The sequence below is a fragment of the Telopea speciosissima genome, chromosome 8 (assembly GCF_018873765.1).
Source record: "Telopea speciosissima isolate NSW1024214 ecotype Mountain lineage chromosome 8, Tspe_v1, whole genome shotgun sequence".
NCBI classification, from domain to species: domain Eukaryota; kingdom Viridiplantae; phylum Streptophyta; class Magnoliopsida; order Proteales; family Proteaceae; genus Telopea; species Telopea speciosissima.
This window is the reverse complement of record NC_057923.1, coordinates 64,655,034-64,678,520: the sequence shown is the minus strand read 5'-3', so window position 1 is coordinate 64,678,520 and position 23,487 is coordinate 64,655,034. Positions and strand designations below refer to the sequence as shown.

The 23,487-nt window shown below is 39.9% G+C and overlaps 1 long non-coding RNA gene across 1 annotated transcript; it reads left to right on the top strand.

Moving 5' to 3' along the window:
• The first annotated feature begins 341 nt into the window (after positions 1-341).
• LOC122672807 lies at positions 342-7,845 on the top strand. The gene is made up of 3 exons (XR_006334484.1): positions 342-472; positions 6,069-6,074; positions 7,829-7,845. It is a non-coding gene; the product is annotated as an uncharacterized LOC122672807 (long non-coding RNA).
• Positions 7,846-23,487: the final 15,642 nt, after the last annotated feature.

Below are 23,487 nucleotides of genomic sequence, written 5' to 3'. Positions count from 1 at the left end.
CTTCTTCTTTCTCTCAATCTGCAATGGAGTTTATATACATGGAAGCTGTTGCGGGTTCGTTTCATTCTCTCCAGTTTTGTTGTCTGTACTTCCATGTATTTCTTTATTTATTTTCCTGTTGAGTTCGTCTTGATTCTCATGTAAAGCTCAAGAATATTGCTGCCATCGTCTTCGGTTGTGCAAGAAACGGCAGCAGCGGAGGCGACGGAGAAGGCTTCTTCTTCAATTTTATGGGCGACGGCGAAGGCATCGTCTGCTGGCATGGAACCATAGCGCTTGGAGAGGATGGAATTTGTCGATAGGGTTTCGACGAGGCGTTTAATGACGGCTTCCTTTGTGTACTGCGTCGGGGGCCAAATGCTAAATGAGATGTTCGTCTTCTCCAGCTTCAGACGCGTATTCTGTAGTTGTTGGTGTTGGGTCTCTTCGGCTTCGGCCATTGGAGTGGTGGGCTTAGTTTCTTCAACTTCGAGTCTTCAACCACTCCGCTGCTTAGGCTCTCCTCCTCCTTCACACTCATCGTCCAATTGCAGAAACAGATGATCCGACAAACCCTTCAAGAAAATTATATATTATAAAAGGACAAGTTGCAGGAGGAGGAAGAGAAGAAGAAGAAAAAAAATTCCAATGGTTGGAGATGATAGAGCAACGAGAGAGAAAGACTTATGCCTTTTAGAACAAGAAGAAGGGTAATATCATCTATTGAACTGCTGTTTTAACAGCATTAGCCACTTAGGGTACGGTTGATAGAATATTTAAAAAGTAGGGGAGGGCATTATCATTTTTCAAAACTTGGGTATTGGGTTGATATAAAGGAAACTTAGAGGGGAGGGTGATGATATTTCCCCTTATAATAATATGTTTTCAAAAATGGGAGATAGAGATCTGTAGGTGAAGCTGATTTAGTGGTAATATCAGCCCAGTTCTTGGTTACTCTGGACCGACAGAATGAGACCCAATCCAGTAGAAATTACTAACATTCTTAGGGCCAACATCTAGACAGAATAACATTGCCCATACTCATCCGGTTAGCCATTATAATGTGTACCGAAAATGGGAGATAGTGATCTGCAAGTGAAACTAATTTATAGGAAATGTTAGAGTGGGGAATATCCCTATCGAGATTAGCGTCAGACATTCTAGCGCTAATACCGACAGAGGATTTCCTCTTCTTCTTTATTCTCTTTTTGTTCCTTTTTTGACCTTGTACCCTATACTTATATAATATAGTTTTCAGGCCCTCTCTCATTAGGAGAGTGCTGCCCATCTTTGGCTCTCTCTTTCTCTTCTTCTTCCTCTTCTCTTTATCTACCTAGTTCTATCCATTTACATGGTATCAGAGTTGTCTCATTGATTGGCGCACACTTCATTCCAGTTGTTCTTTGATTTTTTATTGTTCCTTCAATCAGCAACAATGGGCTCAAGGCTGTGATCAACTCTTGAAGGCACTCCAGTTCTCTCTCTGCAGTTGGGGGTGAAAGAGGGGGTGCTTTCACCCCCATCTTTAAGGCTTCGAAAATTTCTGTGATGGCTTGAAGACATCGAAATATTATCCAAACAGGTTCAATGTCCCTATTCTTCGTTTTGGTTGCATTTTGATTGAGTTTTAATCGACATTCTTGATCGATATTTCTGGATTCGATTTGGGTTTTGATGAGAACGTTAGGTCTGATTTGTGGAATGGTTTCTGAAATCAATATTTCTGGAATCGATTTTGTATATTTATGAGAAAGTTGTGCATGGTTTGTGGAATGGTTTTTGGAATCGACATTTCTGGAATTGTTCTTTGATTGGTTGTTGACTGGTGAATCGATGTTTGGGCATGTTTGCTTATTTGTTTCAGCTTGGTAGCGGTGGATTTCCTATTTAAGATTGTTTGCTTTCAATTTCTGAGGTAGTTTGATGATTGTTTGAAGTTGGCTGCTATACATCCTTTTTATTTGAAGGACTGCTATTAGATCTATCTGGGTCCTTTATCCTTGCTGATTTGTGATGGGTGACTCACAAAAGGATCCTAAAACTGTAACTGAAGTTATATCCTCCTCTTCCAATTTTCTCACAACTAAGAAATTGGAAGGTAGCCATAATTTTCAGCAATGGCAAAAGATTGCGTCATTGGTTCTCACTGGAAGAGGAGATAAAAATCATTTGACTGGGCAGAAACATGCGGGTACAGATGAGTCTGCATGGGAGATTGTAGATGCTCGCATTTTAGGACAAATGCTTTAACTCAATGGACAGCAACATTGTTGATCTTGTGACACATATCAACACTGTTAAGGAATTATGGGATTACTCGGATGTATTATATTCTGGTCACAACAATCTTTCACGGATTTATGCCTTGTCCCAAGAGTTCTACCGTGTTGACCGCAAAGGTCGTCCTCTTACACAGCACTTTGCCGACTTTAAACGCATGTATGAAGAATTAAATGTACTTCTGCCCATTACTTCTGATGTTACCCAAATGCAGAACCAACGTGAGCAGTTGGCAGTGATGAGTTTCTTAGGCAGCTTGGGACCAGAATTTGAATCTGTCCGCTCTCAGATCCTTGGTGGTGATAAGGTTCCCTCTCTTGCGGATACTTTTTCTTGTGTTCTCTGTGTATCCCGTAACACTACACAAGATTCTACTCCTAGTGATAGTACTGCTCTTCTAAGTGGTCGTGGCGGCGGACGTGGTACTGATTTTAGTAAGACCCCATCTTATGGTACATCGCAGTCATCTGGTGCTCAGGGCGCTTTGTTGTTAAGCCCGATAAACCTGGTCCAGTGAGAAACTGCCATCATTGTGCCAAGCCTGGTCATATCCAACGCTTCTGTTGGAAACTTCATGGTAAACATTCTCAACCCAAGGTGGCAAATATTAATAATGCAGAACCAACACCCCCCTTGTGTGCCTATGGAAGAGCATCATGTCACTTTGACCATGACAGAGGAGTATGCACAGTACAACCTGTTAGAAGTATGTACTGGAGGGTAGAAAGGGAAAAAGTCCCTCTCGATATTAGCATCAGCCAATTTGGCGCTAATATCAAGAGGGCTTCCCTCCTCTCTTTTTTGGTTCTTATTTTGCCCCTGTAAAGTATCTTCTATAAATAGTGATTTCTGGCCTCTCTTAGATTAGAGAGCCAACTTTCCCTCACTTTCTTCTCCTTACTTTCCTCTCCTCTTTTCTCCTTTCTCTTCTTCTATTTCTCTGCTATTTACATGGTATCAGAGCAGATGTGATCAAGAAGGGCAAGTTTCCACTTCCATCACTCTATTCCTTTCACTTCTACAACCAAAAGAAGGAGGTGGAATAAACCCCATTCAATTTTGAAGGCTCTCTCGGATCCTCTCTGCCGTAGGGGGTAGTTTACCCCATTTTTGGAGCCTTGAAGGTGTTCGACAGATTGCAGCAATGCTTTAGAGACATTGATTCATCTCTACTTCAGGTTTGATGTTCTTAGCAATGACCTATGATTGAGTGTGATGCACTTCTGGAATGTTTTGGTGATTTTCCATTGATGTGAATCTTCCTTTTGAGCTATTTGGAGTCTATTGTGCTGTTGGATAAAACTTCATATAGCTATTCAGATTTCTTGGACTGTTTTATACCTATTTGGTCTTTGTTGAGCTACGGGTATGATATTGGAGTGTTCTTTGAGCTGCTGTTATGCTATCGGATTACTCCTAGTGGACAGATTTGCTGTTTAAGGACCTTTGTGTGATGATGAGTTCTTGTTTCATGCTTATTTTGGAATAAGCATTCGTTGGTTGTTCTATTTGCACTTTCGGGTGCCTCTTTGGTGAAGATAGAGTGTTGTTTGTGCTGCCTCTTTGTTACTTGGTTTGAATTGGCTTAAGAGCTATTATTGTTAGTTGGTGTTCCTCTTTGGTGGTCATTATGGGAGAGATATTGAAGGATACCAGGGCTATGACTGAGGTTATATCTTCTTCACCAAATTTTCTGATATCTACAAAGTTAGAAGGTAGTCAGAATTTTCAGCAATGGCAAAAGATTTTGACCCTGGTTCTCACAGGGAGAGGTGAGAAATATCACTTGACTGGCAAGAAACCTGCTAGCATGGATGATGATACATGGGAGGTCACTGATGCTCGTATCTTGGGTCAGATGTTGAACTCTATGGATAGTACTATTGTAGATCTTGTGACCCATATTAACACTGTCAAAGATTTATGGGATTACCTGGCTGTCTTATATTCTGGACACAACAATCTATCCAGGATTTATGAACTCTCCCAAGAGTTTTATCGAGTGGATAGGAAGGATCGACCCTTGATCCAACACTTTGCTGATTTAAAGAGGATGTATAAGGAGTTGAATGCTGTGTTACCCATATGCAACAAACGCATGAGCAACTAGCAATTATGAGTTTCTTGGGTAGTTTGGGCCCTGACTTTAACTCAGCATGGTCTCAGATTCTTGGAGGTGTTACAGTTCCATCTCTCTTGCAGACACTTTTTCTCGAGTTCTTCATGTGTCTCGTGACACTACTCGAGTCTCTTCTGGTGATAATACTGCTCTTGTGAGTAGTGGCCTCAGTGGGGGTCGTCAGCCTGCCAAGTTCCCCCCCAGCTGCACCTTCTGCTAGTACCCATGACTTATCTGAGAAGTCTGAGAAATCTGGTCCTCCAAGGACTTGCCATCATTGTGGCAAATCTGGTCACATTCAGTGTTTTGTTGGAAGCTACAAGGCAAACCTCCACTGTCCAAGATAGCTAACACTGCCAATGTTGATCTTGTAGCCCCACTTGTACCTGTTGAGGAACGCCGTGTGACTTTGACTATGACAGAGGAGGGATATGCTCGCTACAACCAGGGCAAGGCTGCTTAGGACATTTCTTCCACTGCTACTTTTGTCCAGAAAGGTAATGCCACTGCGTGTCTCTCCACTTCTAGGCCATGGATTATTGATTCAGGGGCCTCAGACCATATGTCGGGCATCTCAAGTATCTTTTCCTCTTTACAACCTTCTCATTCGAGTGTCACTTTAGGTGATGGTTCCTGTGCTACAGTCAGAGGCACTGGTACTGTTCAACCCACTTCTTCATTGTCCCTATCTTCTGTCTTGTATTTACCTAAATTTCCTTTTAATCTCTTGTTTGTTAGCCAACTTACCAATGCCTACAACTGTTGCATACATTTTTTCCTGATTCTTGTGTCTTTCAGGATTTGCGGATGAAGAGGGCGAAATTTGCAAAAACTGTTTCCTAGTTTGCGTTCTCTTTCAGTTTTAGATTGTGAGTCGTGTCAGTTTGGGAAACTCCACCGTGTGAGTTATCCCCCCTCGTGTCAACAAACGGGCCTAACATCCCTTCTCTTTGGTTCACTCAGATGTATGGGGTCCTTGTCGTGTGTCTACCAAGTTGGGTTTTACATATTTGTTACTTTTGTTGATAACTACTCTCGTGTGACTTGGCTGTACTTAATGAAAAGTCATTATCAATCGTTCTCTATTTTCTCTTCATTTATTACTAAAATTAAGAATCAATTTTGATCTTATATTAAGGTATTGCGTAGTGATATGCACAGGAGTATTTTTCTGGCCCTTTTTCTGATTTTATGACCACTCGTGGGATCATTCTTCAATCTTCCTGTTCTAACACACCCCAACAAAATGGTGTAGCTGAACAGAAGAACCATCACTTGATGGAAGTGACTCGGTGCCTTCTCTTTGAAATGAAAGTGGACAAGTCTTTCTGGGCTGATGCAGTGTTAACTACTTGTTATCTTATCAATCAAATGCCCTCCTCTATCCTAGGTGGGGGCATTCCTCATGCTTTGCTCTTTCCATCTGAATCTTTGTTCCCCTTGCCCCCATGGGTCTTTAGGTGTGTTTGCTTTATTCGGGACCATACTCTCGGGTTGTCGAAGTTAGATCCCAAAGCTATTAAATGCATTTTTGTGGGATATTCTCGTGTTCAGAAGGGGTATCGCTGTTATTCTCCTATTCTTCGCAAGTATTTTATTACTACGGATGTTTCTTTCTTTTGAGTCTCAAACTTATGTGCATGAGCCTGTTGAGGATCTTCCTCTTTGTGTTATTCTGCCTCCTATGCAGCCTCTTGTTGCTCTGTCTCCTGTGCAGCCTCCTATACAACCTCTTGTTCGGCCTCCTATCATTCATGTTTATCACCATGAACCTCATCTAAGGGAAGAAGTTGTTGCCCCTATTGATGCTCCGCCAGCTGCCACATCTTTGCCTTCTGTGGATCCTACCGCTGATCCTATCTTTTCTGATTTGGATCAGCCCATTGCGCATCGGAAAGGTACCCGTCAATGTGTTAAACACCCCATTTCTTTTCATGTCTCTTATTCGGTTTATCATCACCCTTTCGCACTTGCCTTTCCACTGTTGCATCTCATCCTATTCCTAGGACCACTGCAAAGGCATTATCTATTTCTGGCTGGAGGACAACGATGGAAGAAGAATTACAACCTTTGGAGCATAACCACACTTGGAATTTTGTTCATTGCCCCCTGGGAAGTCTGTTATTGGTTGTCAGTGGGTTTATGTGGTCAAAGTTCATGTTGATGGCTCTTTTGCTCACCTAAAAGCTCGATTGGTGGCCAAAGGCTATGCACAAGTGTATGGTGTCGATTACTTGGATACCTTTTCTCCGGTTGCCAAACTCTCTTCTGTTCGTGTCTTGATCTCTTTTGCTGCCTCTCACCGATGGCCCATGCATCAGCTTGATGTCAAAAATGCTTTCCTCCATGGATATCTTCATGAAGAGGTGTATATGGAGCAACCTCCAGGGTTTGTTGCTCAGGGGGAGTCTGGGCTGTTTTGTAGATTGAAGAAATCTTTGTATGGATTGAATCAGTCTTCGAGGGCTTAGTTTGGCCGATTTACAGATGTGGTTCTTGAGTTTGGCTTGTCACGATGCAATAGTAACTATTCTCTTTTCTATCGTCAGACAAGTGCTGCAAGAATTTCTTAGGAGTTGAAGTGGCTCAATCTAGGAAGGGAATATCTCTCTCACAGCGAAAGTATACTTTTGACTTGTATACGGAGACGGGGATGCTAGGGTGTAAACCTCTTGATAACCCAATGGATCCCAATATCAAGCTTATTGCAGATGAGGGAGATGCTCTTGATGATCCAGAGAGATACAGAAGATTGGTTGGAAAGTTGAATTACTTGACATTTACTCGACCTGATATTTCATTTCTGGTGAGAGTTGTAAGTCAATTCATGTCATCTCCTGGGACACCTCATTGGGATGCTGTCATTTGGATTTTCAGGTATATCAAGAAGGCTCCTGGACGAGGGTTAGTATACACTGATCATGGCCATACACGAGTTGAGGGATTTTCTGATGCTGATTAGGTTGGATCACCGATTAATCAGAGGTCAACTACAAGCTACTATTATTTGTTGGAGGGAACCTGGTCTCATAGAAGAGTAAAAAACAGAGCGTAGTGGCTACATCAAGTGCCGAGTCAGAGTACCGAGCCATGGCACATGCTACTTGTGAGTTAGTTTGGCTGAAGATGTTGTTGACTGAGCTAGGGTTTGAGAGTTCTACACCAATGCAATTGTAGGGTGACACCCAGGCACATATTGTCTCAAACCCCGTCTTCCATGAGTGAACTAAACACATTGAGGTGGATTGTCACTTTGTAAGAGAAAAACTCCAACAGGGCATGATCTCTACAAAGTATGTGGGAGGGTTGACTATATTTGTAACAAGCTGGGCATGATTGATATATATGCTCCAGCTTGAGGGGGAGTGTTAGAAGTATGTACTGGAGGGTAGAAAGGGAAAGTGTCCCTCTCGATATTAGCGTCAACCAATTTGGCGCTAATATCAGGAGGGCTTCCCTCCTCTCTTTTTTGGTTTCTATTTTACCCCTGTAAAGTATCTTCTATATATAGTGATTTATGGCCTCTCTTTTAGATTAGAGAGCCAGCTTTCCCTCACTTTCTTCTCCTTAATTTCCTCTCCTCTTTTCTCCTCTCTTCTTCTATTTCTCTGCTATTTACACAACCAAAACAAAGCATATCAGGAGTCTTCTTCCATTTCTACTTTTGTTCATACAGGTAATGCCATTGCATGTCTCTCCACCTCTAAGCCCTAGATTATTAATTCAGGGACCTCAGACCACATGTCTGGAATTTCAGGTATCTTTTCCTCTCTATAGACCTCTTCTTCTAACAGTTAAAGGCATTGGTACTGTTCAACCCACTACCAACTTGTCCTTGTCCTCAGTATTATGTTTACCCAAATTTCCTTTCAATCTTTTGTCTGTTAGTCAAATCACTAAGGCATACAACTGTTCCATAATCTTCTTCCTTGATTCTTGAGTTTTTCAGGATCTCCAGACAAAGAAAACGATTGGTAGAGGCAGAGTATCAAGGGGGTTATATCTTCTTGAGGACACACCTTCTATGGCATGTTCGGGCACCCCCACCCTTCATCAGATACACTGTGAATCGTGTCAGTTTGGGAAGCTCCACCGTGTGAGTTACCCCCCAAGAGTCAATAAACGGGCAAATTCTTGGATTCACTTGACCTGCAGAAAGACCCAATCCAACAGAAAGTAGTAGAATTCCTTGGGCCAACTTCCGGGCGGAAAGACTTCACCCATACTCATCCGGTTAGCTATTATAACGATATGTTTTCGGAAAAAGGATAGAGATTTGTAGCTGAAATTGATTTAGAGGAAATATCGGCCTAGTTCTTCGATTCTCTGGACCAACAGAATGAGACGCAATCTAGCTGAAAATACTAAAATTCCTTGAGCCAACTTCAGGGCAAAATAACTTTTCCCATACTCGTCCAGTTCGCAATTATAATAATATATTTTCAAAAATGGGAGATAAAGATCTGTAGGTGAAACTAATTTAGAGGTAATATCAGCCCAATTCTTGGATACTCTAGACCGACAGAATGAGACCCAATCCAGCAGAAAGTACTAAAATTCTTAGGGCCAACACCCTAGCTGAATAACATTGCCCATACTCGTCCGGTTAGCAATTATAATGTGTTTTGAAAAATGTAGATAGTGATGTGTAGGTGAAAGTAATTTATAGGAAATATCAGCCCAGTTCTTGGATTCTCATAAATGACAAAACGAGACTTGATCCAGTACTAATATTCCTTGGGCCAACTTCCAAGCGGAGTAACTTTCCCCATACACGTCTTGTTAGCCATTATAATGATATGTTTATGGCAAAGGGAGATAGGGATCTGTAGCTAAAACGGATTTAGAGGAAATATCAGCCCAGTTCTTGGATTCTCAGGACCAACAGAATGAGACCTAACCCAACAGAAAGTATTAATATTCCTAAAGCCAACTTCCGGGTAGAATAACTTTGCCCATACTCATCCAATTTGCCATTATAATAATATGTTTTTGAAAAGGGAGATAGAGTTCTATAGGTGAAACTGATTTAGAGGAAATATCAGCCAAGTTTTTGGATTTTCTGGACCGACAAAATGAGACCTAATCAAGCTGAAAGTACTAAAATTCTTTGAGCTAACTTTCAGGTAGAATTAATTTGCCCAAACTCGTTCGGTAAGCCATTATAAGGATATTTTTTTGGAAAAGGGATATAGAGATCTGTAGATGAAACTAATTTAGAGGAAATATTGGCCCATTTCTTGAATTCTCTGGACAAATAGAATGAGACCCAATGTAACCGAAAGTACTAATCCCTTCAACCAACTTCCGGAGGAATTAATTTGCCCAAACTCGTCTGGTTTGCCATTATAAAGATATGATTTCGGAAAAGGAAGAAAAAGATCTGTACTTGAAACTGATTTGGAGGAAATATAAGCCCAGTTCATGGATTCTCCAGACCGACAGAATGAAAACTAATCTAGCTAAAAGTACTAAAATTCCTAAAGCCAACTTCCAAGCGGAATTGATTTGCCATACTGGATGCTTCGCAATTATAATAATATGTTTTCGAAAATGGGAGATAGAGATCTGAAGGTGAAACTAATTTATAGGAAATTTCGGCCCAGATCCTGGATTCTCTGGACCGACAAAATAAGATCCAATCCAGCTGAAAGTAGTAAAATTCTTAGCCCATACTCGTCACGTTAGCCATTATAAGGATATGTTTTCGGAAAAGGGAGATAGAGATCTTTAGCTGAAACTGATTTAGAGGAAATATCGGCCCAGTTCTTGGATTCTCTGGACCGACAGAATGAGACCCAATCCAGTCGAAAGTACTAAAATTCCTTGACCCAACTTCCGGGCGGAATTAATTTTCCCATACTCGTCCAGTTAGCCATTATAAGGATATGATTTCCGAAATGGGATAGAGAGATCTGTAGATGAAACTGAATTAGAGGAAATATCAGGCCAGTTCTTGGATTCTCTGGACAGATAGAATGAGACCCAATCTAACTAAAAGTACTAAAATCCATTCAGACAACCTCCGGAGGAATTAATTTGCTCATACTCGTCCGGATCGCCATTATAATGATACATTTCGGAAAAGAGAGATAAGAGATTTTAGAGGAAATATCAATCCAATTCTTGGATTCTCTAGACTAACAGAATGAGACCCAATCTAGCTGAAAGAAATAAAATTCTTTGAGACAACTTTTGGGCGGAATTAATTAGCCCATATTAATCCGGTTCACAATTTAAATGATACGTGTTTGAAAATGGGAGATAGAGACCTTTAGGTGAAACCGAATGAGACCCAATCTAGCTGAAATTACTAAAAATTCTTGAGACAACTTCCAAGTGGAATAACTTTGCCCATGCTCGTCCGCTTAGCCATAATGATAAGTGTTTCGAAATGGGAGATAGTGATCTTTGGGTGAAACTAACTTATAGGAAATATCGGCCTAGTTTTTGGATTCTCTGGACCGATAGAATGAGACCCAATCTAGGTGAAAGTACTAAAATTCCATAAGCCAAATTCCAGGCAGAATAAATATGCCCATACTCGTCCGGTTCGCCAATATAATCATATGTTCACGGAAAAGGGAGATACAGAGTTGTAGCTGGAACTGAATTGGAAGAAATATCAACCCAGTTCCAGGATTCTCTGGACCGACAGAATGAGACCCAATCTAGTTGAAATACTAAAAATACTTGAGCCAACTTCTGGGCAGATTTACTTTGCCCATACTTGTCCGGTTCGCTATTATAATATGATGTTTACATAAATGGGAGATAGAGATCTGTAGATGAAACTAATTTAGAGAAAAAATCGGCCCATTCTTGGATTCTCTAGAACAACAGAATGAGACCCAACCAAATAAAAGTACAAAAATTCTTAGGGCCAACCTTCGGGCAGAATAACTTTGCTCATACTCGTCCGGTTAGCCATTATAAAATGTGTTTCTAAAATGGAACATAGAGATCTATAGATGAAACTTATTTAGAGGAAATATCGGCCTAGTTCTTGGATTCTCTAGACCAACAGAAAAAGACCCAATCCGGCAGAAAGTACAAAAATTCCTATAGCCAACTTCCGGGCGGAATAACACTGCCCAGACTCATCCGGTTCGCAATTAAAATGATATGTATTCCGAAAGGGAGATCTGTAGGTGAAACAGATTTAAAGGAAATATCAGCCCAATTCATGGATTCTCTGGACACAGAATTAGACCCAATCCAGCAGAAATTACTAACATTCTTAGGGCCAACAATCGAGGAGAATAACAATACCCATACTCGTCCGATTAGCCATTATAATGTGTACCGAAAATGGGAGATAGTGATCTGTAGCTGAAACTAATTTAGAGGAAATATCGGCCCAGTTCTTGGATTCTCTAGACCGACAGAATGAGACCCAATCCAGCAAAAAGAAGTAAATACCATTGGCAAACTTCTGGGCGGAATAACTTTGCCCATACTTGTCCGGTAAGCCATTAAAATGATATGCTTTCGGAAAAGAGAGAGAGATCTGTAGCTGAAACTGATTTAGAGGAAATATCGGCTCAGTTCTTGGAATCTCTAGACCAATAGCTAGCTGAAAGTAATAAAATTCCTTGACCCAACTTCTGTGCGAAATTAATTTGCCCATACTCGTCTGGCTTCGTCATTATAATGATATGTTTTCGGAAATCGGTGATAAGAGATCTATAGCTGAAACTGGTTTAGAGGAAATATTAGCCCAGTTCTTGGATTCTCTAGAGTCTAGACCAAAAGAATAAGAACTAAAATTCCTTGTGCCAACTTCCAGGCGGAATAAATTTCCCCATATTAATCTGGTTCGCATTTATAATGATACGTGTTCAAAAAGGGGAGATTCTTTAGGTGAAAATGATTAAGAGGAAATATCGGCCCAGCTCTTGGATTCTCTGGACCGACAGAATGAGAACCAATCTCTATGAAAGTACTAAAATTCCTTTAGCCAAATTTTGGGCGGAATAAATTTTCCAATCTTAATCCGGTTCGTAATTATAATGATACGTGTTCGAAAATTGGAGATAGGGATCATTAGGTGAAACTGATTAAGAAGAAATATCGGCCCAATTCTTGGATTCTTCGGACCGACAAAATGAGACCCAATCTAGCTAAAAGTAATAAAATTCCTTGAGCCAACTTTCGGGCGGAATTAATTAGCTCATACCCTTCCGGTTCACAATTATAATGAAACGATTTAAAAAATTCGAGAGATCATTAAGTGAAACTGATTTAGAGGTAATATCGGCACAGTTCTAGGATTCTCAGGACCAACAAAATGAGACCAAATCTAGTTAAAAGTAATAAAATTATTAGGGCCAACTTCCGGCCGGAATAACTTTTCACATACTCGTCCAGATCGCAATTATAATAATATGTTTACGAAAAATCGGAAATACAGATCTACAAGTGAAAATAATTTAGAGGTATTATCAGCCCAGTACTTGGATGCTCTGAACCAACAGAATGAGACTCAATCTAGCTGAAAGTACTAAAATACCTTGAGCCAACTTCCGGGCAGATTAACTACGCCCATACTCGTTCGATTTGACATTAGAATTTGTGTTTCAAAAATGGTAGAAAGATCTGTAGGTGAAATTAGTTTAGAGGAAATATCGGCCCAGTTCTTAGATTTTCTTGACCGAAAGAATGAGGCCCATTCCAGCACAAAGTACTAAAATTCTTAGGGCCAACATCCAGGCGTAAAAACTTTGCCCATACTCATCTGGATCGCCATTATAATGATATGTTTTAGGAAAAGGGAGATAGAGATCTATAGGTGAAACTAATTTATAGGAAATATCAGCCCAGTTTTTGGATTTTCTGGACCGACAAAATGAGACCCAATCTAGATGAAAGAACTAAAATTCCTTGAGCCAACTTCCGGGTGCAATTACATTTCCCACACTTGCCCGGTTCTTGGATTCTATGGACTGACAAAATGAGAGCTGATCAAGCTAAAAGTACTAGAACTCTTTGAGCCAACTTCCCAGCGGATTTAATTTGCCCATACTCGTCCGGTTAGCCATTATAAGGATATTTTTCCGGAAAAGGGATATAAAAATTTGTAGATGAAATTGATTTAGAGGAAATATAGGCAAAGTTCTTGAATTGTTCGGACAGATAAAACGAGACCCAATCTAACTGAAAGTACTAAAATCCCTTCAGCCAACTTCCGGAGGAATTAATTTGCCCATACTCGTCCAGTTCACCATTACAATGATATGTTTTTCGGAAAAGGGAGAAAGAGATCTGTTGCTAAAACTGATTTAGAGAAAATATAGGCCCAGTTCTTAGATTCTCTGGACCAACAGAATGAGACCTAATCTAACTAAAAGTACTAAAATTCCTTGAGCCAACTTCCGGGCAGATTAACTGTGCCCATACTCGTTCGGTTAGACATTAGAATTTGTGTTTCAAAAATGGGAGAAAGATCTATAGGTGAAACTAACTTAGAGGAAATATCGGCCTAGTTTTTGGATTTTCTTGACCGAACGAATGAGACCCATTCCAGCATAAAGTACTAAAATTCTTAGGGCCAACATCCAGGCGTAAAAACTTTGTCCATACTCGTCTTGATCGGCATTATAATGATATGTTTTAGGAAAAGGTAGATAGAGATCTGTAGGTGAAACTGATTTATAGGAAATATCAGCCCAGTTCTTGGATTTTCTGAACCGATAGAATGCGACCCAATCCTGATGAAAGTACTAAAATTCCTTGAGCCAACTTCCGGGTGGAATAACATTTCCCATACTCGTCCGATTAGCCATTATAAGGATATTTTTTCTGTTGGATTCTATGGACCGACAGAATGAGATCTGATCAAGCTAAAAGTACTAAAACTCTTTGAGCCAACTTCCCAGCGAATTTAATTTGCCCACACTCGTCCGATTAGCCATTATAAGGATATTTTTTCGGAAAAGGAATACAAAAATTTGTATATGAAACTGATTTAGAGGAAATATTGGCCAAGTTCATGAATTGTTCGGACAGATAGAATGAGACCCACTCTAACTGAAAGTACTAAAATCCCTTCAGCCAACTTCCGAAGGAATTAATTTTCCCTTACTCGTCCAATTCGCCATTATAATGATATGTTTTTCGGAAAAGGGAGAAAGAGATCTGTTGTTGAAACTGATTTAGAAAAAATACAGGCCGAGTTCTTGGATTCTCTGGACCTACAAAATTAGACCTAATCTAGCTAAAAGTACTAAAATTCCTTTAGCCAATTTCCGGGCAGAATTAATTTGCCGTATTGGTCCGGTTCGCAATTATAATAATATGTTTTCGAAAATGGGAGATAGAGATATGTAGGTGAAACTAATTTATAGGAAATGTAGGCCCAGTTCTTGGATTCTCTAGACCAACAGAATGAGATCCAATCCAGTAGAAAGTAGTATAATTGATCGGGGCAACTTGGCAAAATATCTTTGCCCATACTCGCCAGGTTAGCCATTATAAGGATATGTTTTCGGAAAAGGGAGATAGAGATCTGTAGCTGAAACTAATTTAGAGGAAATATCGTCCTAGTTCTTGGATTCTCTGGACCGATAGAATGAGACCCAATCTAGCTGAAAGTACTAAAATTCCTTGAGCCAACTTCCGGACGGAATTAATTTTCCCATACTCGTCCAGTTAGCCATTATAAGGATATGATTTCCGAAATAGGATATAGAGATCTGTAGATGAAACTGATTAAGAGGAAATATGGGCCCAGTTCATGGATTCTTTAGACAGATAGAATGAGACCCAATCTACTAAAATCCCTCCAGCCAACTTCCGGAGGAATTAATTTTCCCATACTCGTCCGGATCGCCATTATAATGATTTGTTTCAGAAAAGGGAGATAGAGATTTGTAGCTGAAACTCATTTAGAGGAAATATCAGCCCAGTTCTTGGATTCTCTGGACCAACAGAATGAAACCCAATCTAGCTGAAAGTAATAAAATTCCATGAGCCAACTTCCAGCAGGAATTAATTAGCCTATATTAATCCGGTTCGCAATTTAAATGATACGTGTTCGAAAATGGGAGATAGAGACCTTTAGGTAAAACAGAATGAGACCCAATCTAACTAAATTACTAAAAATTCTTGAGACAACTTCCTAGTGCAATAACTTTACCCATACTCGTCCGTTTGGCCATAATGATAAGTGTTTCGAAATGGGAGATAGTGATCCTTTGGTGAAACTAATTTATAGGAAATATCGGCCCAGTTCTTAGATTCTCTGGACCGATAGAATGAGACCCAATCCAGCTGAAAGTACTAAAATTCCATGAGCCAAATTCCGGGCAGAATAAATATGCCCATACTCGTATGGTTCGCCATTATAATGATATGTTCATGGAAAAGGGAGATATAGATTTCTAGCTGAAACTGATTTGGAGGAAATATCAGCCCAGTTCCAAGATTCTCTGGACCGACAGAGTGAGACCCAATCTAGAGGAAATACTAAAAATACTTGAGCCAACTTCCGGGCGACTTTGCCAATACGTGTCTGGTTTGCTATTATGATATGATGTTTACGGAAATAGGAGATAGAGATCTGCAGATGAAACTAATTTAGAGAAAAAATCGGCCCAGTTCTTGGATTCTCTAGACCGACAGAATGAGACTTAACCCAATAAAAGTACAAAAATTCTTAGGGCTAACTTTCGGGGAAAATAACTTTGCCCATACTTGTCCGGTTAGCCATTATAAAATGTGTTTCGAAAAAGGGAGATAGAGATCAATAGATGAAACTAATTTAGAGGAAATATCGGCCTAGTTCTTGGATTCGCTAGACCGATAGAATGAGACCCAAATCCAGCAAAAAGTATAAAAATTCCTATAGCCAGCATCCTGGCGGAATAATGCTGCCCATACTCGTCCGATTCGCAATTAAAATGATATGAATTCGGAAAGAGAGATCTGTAGGTGAAACAGATTTAGACCGGTTCGGGAAAGGTGGCCACCCATGTGTTCATTCCCAACCTTCCTTGTTTTGACTCCCGTCCCATCCATCGATGATGAAAGCTGTGCTTCCCCCATTCCGGCCATCTTGGGGCAAGATCTGATGGTAGAGGCGAATACTATGAATAACAGGCTCAGATGGCCCCCGAAATCAAAGAGGGAGGTTTTGGTATTAATATTATAGTAAGTACGTACACCCATAAACAAACCATTACCAACTCATATGACACTGATCCAAAAAATAAATACTAACTGATGGCAATAGAAATCAAAGACTTTTGAAGGGAGTATCCCACCAATCCCAAAATAAGAAGACTCAAATCTTTGTCAACCAGATAGGAATCATTTATTTTGGCTCCATCTTTCCCTGTGACTATTGAAGTTGCAGTAGTTTGATTTCCCTCTGATCTGTCCTTATCCTTCCCCGCTTCAGTAACAGCAGTATTTATTAACTTCTCCAATCCAAGAGCATTCTCTGACGACGTGGCACCCATATCTTTATTTTTATCTTCTTGCAAAACGAGCTCTGAACTTTCTTTCTCTTATTTGTAGAATTGATCTTGGATGTGAATGTCTTTTGCACCCATTGCTTAGTAGAGATCTTTTCAACCTTTTTGGCTTTAAGACGACAATTCGAGAGATCATGGCCTTGCTTGCGACAGAAACCAGGAACTTTTTCATATATTATTTGTTGTCATCTCCCTAACTTACCACACTTGCCCATTCCAATCCAGGTCCTCTCTAGTCTCGACTTCTCTAGATCATTCTCGACTCCTCCCTACCTTCTTGAGTGGATTGAAATCCCCCTCCAGGGTTGGGGAGTGAACGAACGTCTTGGAGGACCTCCTCTGGCCGGGACTCCTACTGCCTTTGAACTAGAATCCTGAGCTTTAGAATCAATCTCTTCTTCCATGCATCTGTTCAAATGTTAGAGGGGGAATTATTCGAGAGAGGCGGGACTGCTTCTTACACAGATCCATTGAAGGGGGACATTCCATACCGTTCTAGATCCCCCACTGTGAGGTTCATTAGAAGCTTTAAGCCCACTATGATACAGATCTTCACCCACCGCCTCTCGAACTTATGGAGTAGAACCAACCAACCTCGCTTAAATATCTCAGCCTTGCTTAGAAACAAGCATTTCTAAAGCAAGGTTGGGGCTAGGTCTAACCATTATGAAAAATATAATTAGTCCTTCACTACACCTTCACTTCTCTTGTTGATGCCAGTAATGCTCATCCTTTTCCTGCCCTTACTAGTAAAGTGGGAGTAAATGACTTGATATCTCATCCGAGAAAAGGCTTTTTTCGGGAGCATTGCAACTCGTGGAGAACGAGAAGGCAGGGAGAGCACAGTTAAATTGAGGGGACTCCGTAGAATATGCTACATTCTGGCTTTTTCGCTGCGAGATCATATTCTCCTAGAGCTACCCCGATTGATCAGGACCATGCATAGCAAGAGATGACATAAACTATCAGCCCAGTTCTTGGATTCTCTGGACACACAGAATGAAACCCAATCTAGCAGAAATTACTAACATTCTTAAGGCCAACATTCGAGGAGAATAACAATACCCATACTCGTCCAGTTAGCCATTATAATGTGTACCGAAAATGGGAGATAGTGATCTGTAGATGAAACAAATTTAGAGGAAATATCAGCCCAGTTCTTGGTTTCTCTGGACCGATAGAATGAGACCCAATCCAGCAGAAAGTAGTAAATTCCATTGGCAAACTTCTGGGCGGAATAACTTTGCCCATACTCGTCCGGCTAGCCATTAAAATGATATGCTTCCGGAAAAGGAAGAAAGAGATTTGTAGCTGAAACTGATTCAGAGGAAATCTCGGCTCAGTTCTTGAATTCTATGGACCAATAGCTAGCTGAAAGTAATAAAATTCCTTGACCCAACTTCCGAGCGGAATTAATTTGCCCATACTCGTCTAGGTTCGTCATCGGAATGATATGTTTTCGAAAATGGGAGATAAGAGATCTATAGCTGAAACTGATTTAGAGGAAATATCAGCCCAGTTCTTGGATTCTCTAGACCGAAAGAATGAGACCCAATCTAGCTGAAAGTACTAAAATTCCTCGAGCCAACTTCTGGGCAAATTTCCCCATATTAATCCGGTTCGCATTTATAATGATACGTGTTTGAACAGGGGAGATAAAGATCTTTACGTGAAACTGATTAAGAGGAAATATCGGCCCAGCTCTTGGATTCTCTGGACCGACAAAATGAGACGCAATCTCGCTGAAAGTACAAAAATTCCTTTAGCCAAATTCCGGGCGGAATAAATTTTCCAATCTTAATCTGGTTCGCAATTGTAATGATACGTGTTCGAAAATGGGAGATAGAGATCTTTAGGTGAAACTGATTAAGAGGAAATATCGGCCCAGTTCGTGGATTCTCTGGACTGACAAAATGAAACCCAATCTAGCTGAAAGTAAAAAAATTTCTTGAGCCAACTTTCGGGCGGAATTAATTTGCCCATACTCTTCCAATTCGCATTATAATGAAACGATTTAAAAAATTCAAGATATAGATCTTTAGGTGAAACTGATTTAGAGGTAATATCCGCCCAGTTCTAGGATTCTCAGGACCAACAAAATGAGACCAAATCTAGTTAAAAGTAATAAAATTATTAGGGCCCACTTCCGGGCAGAATAACTTTTCCCATACTCGTCTGGATCGCAATTATAATAATATATTTACGAAAATCAGAGATAAAGATCTATAGGTGAAATTGATTTAGAGGTAATATCAGCCCAGTACTTGGATTTCTCTGGACCGAAAGAATGAGACCTAATCTTGCTGAAGGTACTAAAAGTCCTTGAGCCAACTTTCGGGCGGATTTTCTACGCCCATACTCGTTCGGTTAGAAATTAGAATTTGTGTTTCAAAAATGGTAGAAAGATCTGTAGGTGAAACTAGTTTAGAGGAAATATCGGCCCAGTTCTTAGATTTTCTTGACCGAAAGAATGAGGCCCATTCCAGCATAAAGTACTAAAATTCTTGGGGCCAACATCCAGGCGTAAAAACTTTGCCCATACTCATCTGGATCGCCATTATAATGATATGCTTTAGGAAAAGGGAGATAGAGATCTATAGGTGAAACTGATTTATAGGAAATATCAGCCCAGTTCTTGGATTTTCTGGACCGACAAAATGAGACCCAATCCAGATGAAAGTACTAAAATTCCATGAGCCAACTTCCGCGTGGAATTACATTTCCCATACTCGTCCGGTTCTTGGATTCTATGGACTGACAGAATGAGACCTAATCAAGCTAAAAGTACTAAAACTCTTTGAGCCAACTTCCCAGCGGATTTAATTTGCCCATACTCGTCCGGTTAGCCATTATAAGGACATTTTTTCGAAAAAGGGATATAAAAATTTGTAGATGAAATTGATTTAGAGGAAATATCGGCAAAGTTCTTGAATTGTTCGGACAGATAGAACGACACCCAATCTAACTGAAAGTACTAAAATCCCTTCAGCCAACTTCCGGAGGAATTAATTTGCCCTCACTCGTCCAGTTCCCCATTACAATGATATGTTTTTCGGAAAAGGAAGAAAGAGATCTGTTGCTGAAACTGATTTAGAAAAAATGTAGGCCTAGTTCTTGGGTTCTCTGGACCTCCAAAATGAGACCTAATCTAGCTAAAAGTACTAAAATTCCTTAAGCCAATTTCCGGGCAGAATTAATTTGCAATATTTGTCCGGTTCGCAATTATAATAATATATTTTTGAAAATGGGAGATAGAGATATATAGGTGAAACTAATTTATAGGAAATTTCGGCACAATTCTTGGATTCTCTCGACTGACAGAATGAGATGCAATCCAGCAGAAAGTAGTAAAATTCATTGGGCCAACTTCCAGGCGAAATAACTTTGCCCATACTCGTCCGGATAGCCATTATAAGGATATGTTTTCGAAAAAAGGGAGATAGAGATATGTAGCTGAAACTGATTTAGAGGAAATACCGGTCTAGTTCTTGGATTCTCTAGACCGACTTAATGAGACCCAATCTAGCTTAAAGTACTAAAATTCCTTGAGCCCATTTCAGGGCAGAATTAATTTTCCCATACATGTCCAGTTAGCCATTATAAGGACATGATTTCCGAAATGGGATATAGAGATCTGTAGATGAAACGGATTTAGAGGAAATATCAGCGCAGTTCTTGGATTCTCTGGACCGACAGAATGAGACTCAATCAAGATGAAAGTACTAAAATTCCCTGAGCCAACTTCCAGGCGGAATTAATTAGCCCATATTAATCCGGTTCGCAATTTAAATGATATGTGTTCTAAAATGGGAGATACAGACCTTTAGGTGAAACAGAATGAAACCCAATCAAGCTAAAATTACTAAAAATTCTTGAGACAACTTACGAGTGGAATAACTTTGCCCATACTCGTCCGGTTGGCCATATAATGATATGTGTTTCGAAATGGGAGATAGTGATCTTTCGGTGAAACTAATTTATAGGAAATATCGGCCCAGTTCTAAGATTCTCTGGACCGATAGAAAGAGACCAAATCTAGCTGAAAGTACTAAAATTCCATGCTTTTAGAAAAAGGAGAAAGAGATCTATAGCTGAAACTGATTTATAGGAAATCAGTCCAGTTCTTGGATTCTCTAAACCGACAGAATGAGACCAAAACTAGCTGAAAGTACTAAAATACCTTAAACCAACTTCCAGGCAGAATAAATTTTCCCATACTCGTCTGGTTAGCCATTTTAATATGTATTTCAAAAATGGGAGAAAGATCCGTAAGTAAAACTAGTTTAGAGGAAATATCAGCCAAGTTCTTGGACTCTCAGAACAGAAAGAATGAGACCCAATCATGCAGAAAGTACATAAATTCCTTAAGCAAACTTCCGGGCAAAATAAAGTTCCCCATACTCGTCCGGTTCGCAATTATAAAGATATGTATTTGAAAAAGGGAGACAGGGATCTGTAGGTGAAACTGATTTAGAGGTACTATCAGCCCAGTTCTTGGATACTCTGGACCGACAGAACGAGACCCAATCCCGCAAAATGTACTAAAATTCTTACGGCCAACATCCGGGAAGAATAATTTAGCCCATACTCGTCCAGTTAGCCAATATAATATGTGTTTCAAAAATGGGAGATAGTGATTTGTAGGTGAAACTAATTTATAGGAAATATCGGCCCAGATCTTGGATTATCTTGACCGACAGAATGAGACCCAATCCAGCTGAAATTACTAAAATTCCATTGGCCAACTTCCAAGCGGAGTAACTTTGTCCATACACGTCCGGTTAGCCATTATAATGATATGTTTCGAAAAAAGGAGATAGAGAACTGTAGCTGAAACTGATTTAAGGGAAATGTCGGCCCAAGTCTTGGATTCTCTGGACCGACAGAATGAAACCCAATCTAGAATAAAGTACATATATTCCTTTTGCCAACTTCCAGGCGGAAATAATTTGCCCATACTCGTCCGGATCGCAATTACAATGATACGTTTTGAAAATGATAGATAATGATCATTAGGTGAAAACTAATTTAGAGGTAATATTGGCCTAGTTCTTGGATTCTCTGGGCTGACAGAAGGAGACCAAATCTAGCCGAAAGTACTAAAATTCCTTATACCAACATTCGGGCAGAATAAATTTTCTCATACTCATCCATATTACAATTATAATGATACGTTTTCCAAAATAGGAGATAAAAATCTTTAGGTGAAACTGATTTAGCGGTAATATCGGCCCAGTTTTCCAATTCTCTGGACCGACAGAATGAGACCAAATCTAGCTAAAAGTACTAAAATTCCTTGAGCCAATTTCCGGGCAGATTAACTTTGCCCATACTTGTCGGGGTCGCTATTATAATAATGAGTTTACAAAAATGGGAGATAGAGAACTGTTGGTGAAACTAATTTAGAGGAAATATCGGCCCAGTTCTTGGATTCTTTGGACCGACAGAATGAGACCCAATCTAGCATAAAGTACAAATATTCCTTTAGCCAACTTCCATGCGAATTAAATTGCCCATACCCGTCCGGTTCGCCATTATAATGATATGTTTTTGGAAAAAGGAGAAAGAGATCTGTAGCTGAAACTGATTTAGAGGAAATCAGTCCAGTTTTTAGATTCTCTAAACCGACAGAATGAGACCAAATCTAGCTGAAAATACTAAAACTCCTTGAACTAACTTCCAGGCGGAATAAATTTTCGCATACTTATCCGGATCGCAATTATAATGATACGTTTTGAAAATTGGAGATCATAGGTGAAATCTAATTTAGAGATAATATTGGCCCAGTTTTTGGATTCTCTGGACTGACAGAATGAGACCAAATTGAGCCGAAAGTACAAAAATTCCTTGAACCAACTTCCGGGCGGAATAAATTCTCATACTCATCCTTATTACAATTATAGCGATGCGTTTTCGAGAATAGGACATAAAAATCGTTAGGTGAAACTGATTAAGAGGTAATATCGGCACAGTTCTTGGATTCTCTAGACCAACAGAATGAGACCAAATCTAGCTAAAAGTACTAAAATTCCTAGAGCCAACTTCCGGGGAGATTAACTTTGCATATACTAGTCGGGGTCGTTGTTATAATAATGAGTTTACGAAAATGGGAGACAGAGATCTGTTGGTGAAACTAATTTAGAGGAAATATCGGCCAAGTTCTTGAATTCTCTGGACCGACAGAATGAGACCCAATCAAACAAAAAGTACAAAAATTTTTAAGGCCAACTTCTGGGCGGAATAACTTTGCCAATACTCGTCCGGTTAGCCATTATAATATGTACTTTGGAAATGGGAGAAAGATCAGTCGGTAGAACCAACTTAGAGGAAATATCGCCAAGTTCTTGGACCCACGGAACCGAAAGAATGAGACCCAATCTAGCAGAAAGTACATAAATTCCTTGAGCAAACTTCTATTTAGAATAAAGTTGCCCATACTTGTCCGGTTCGCAATTATAATGCTATGTATTTGGAAAAGGGAGAGAGATCTGTAGGTGAAACTGATTTAGAGGTAATATCATAGTACTATATCTCGTGATATAGAGGAATCTCGGGCCTATTGAAATATCCAAAATTTGGCGAAATTTCGCCGAAATATTGCATTTTTTCTGCAATATTTCGGGAGTCCATCTC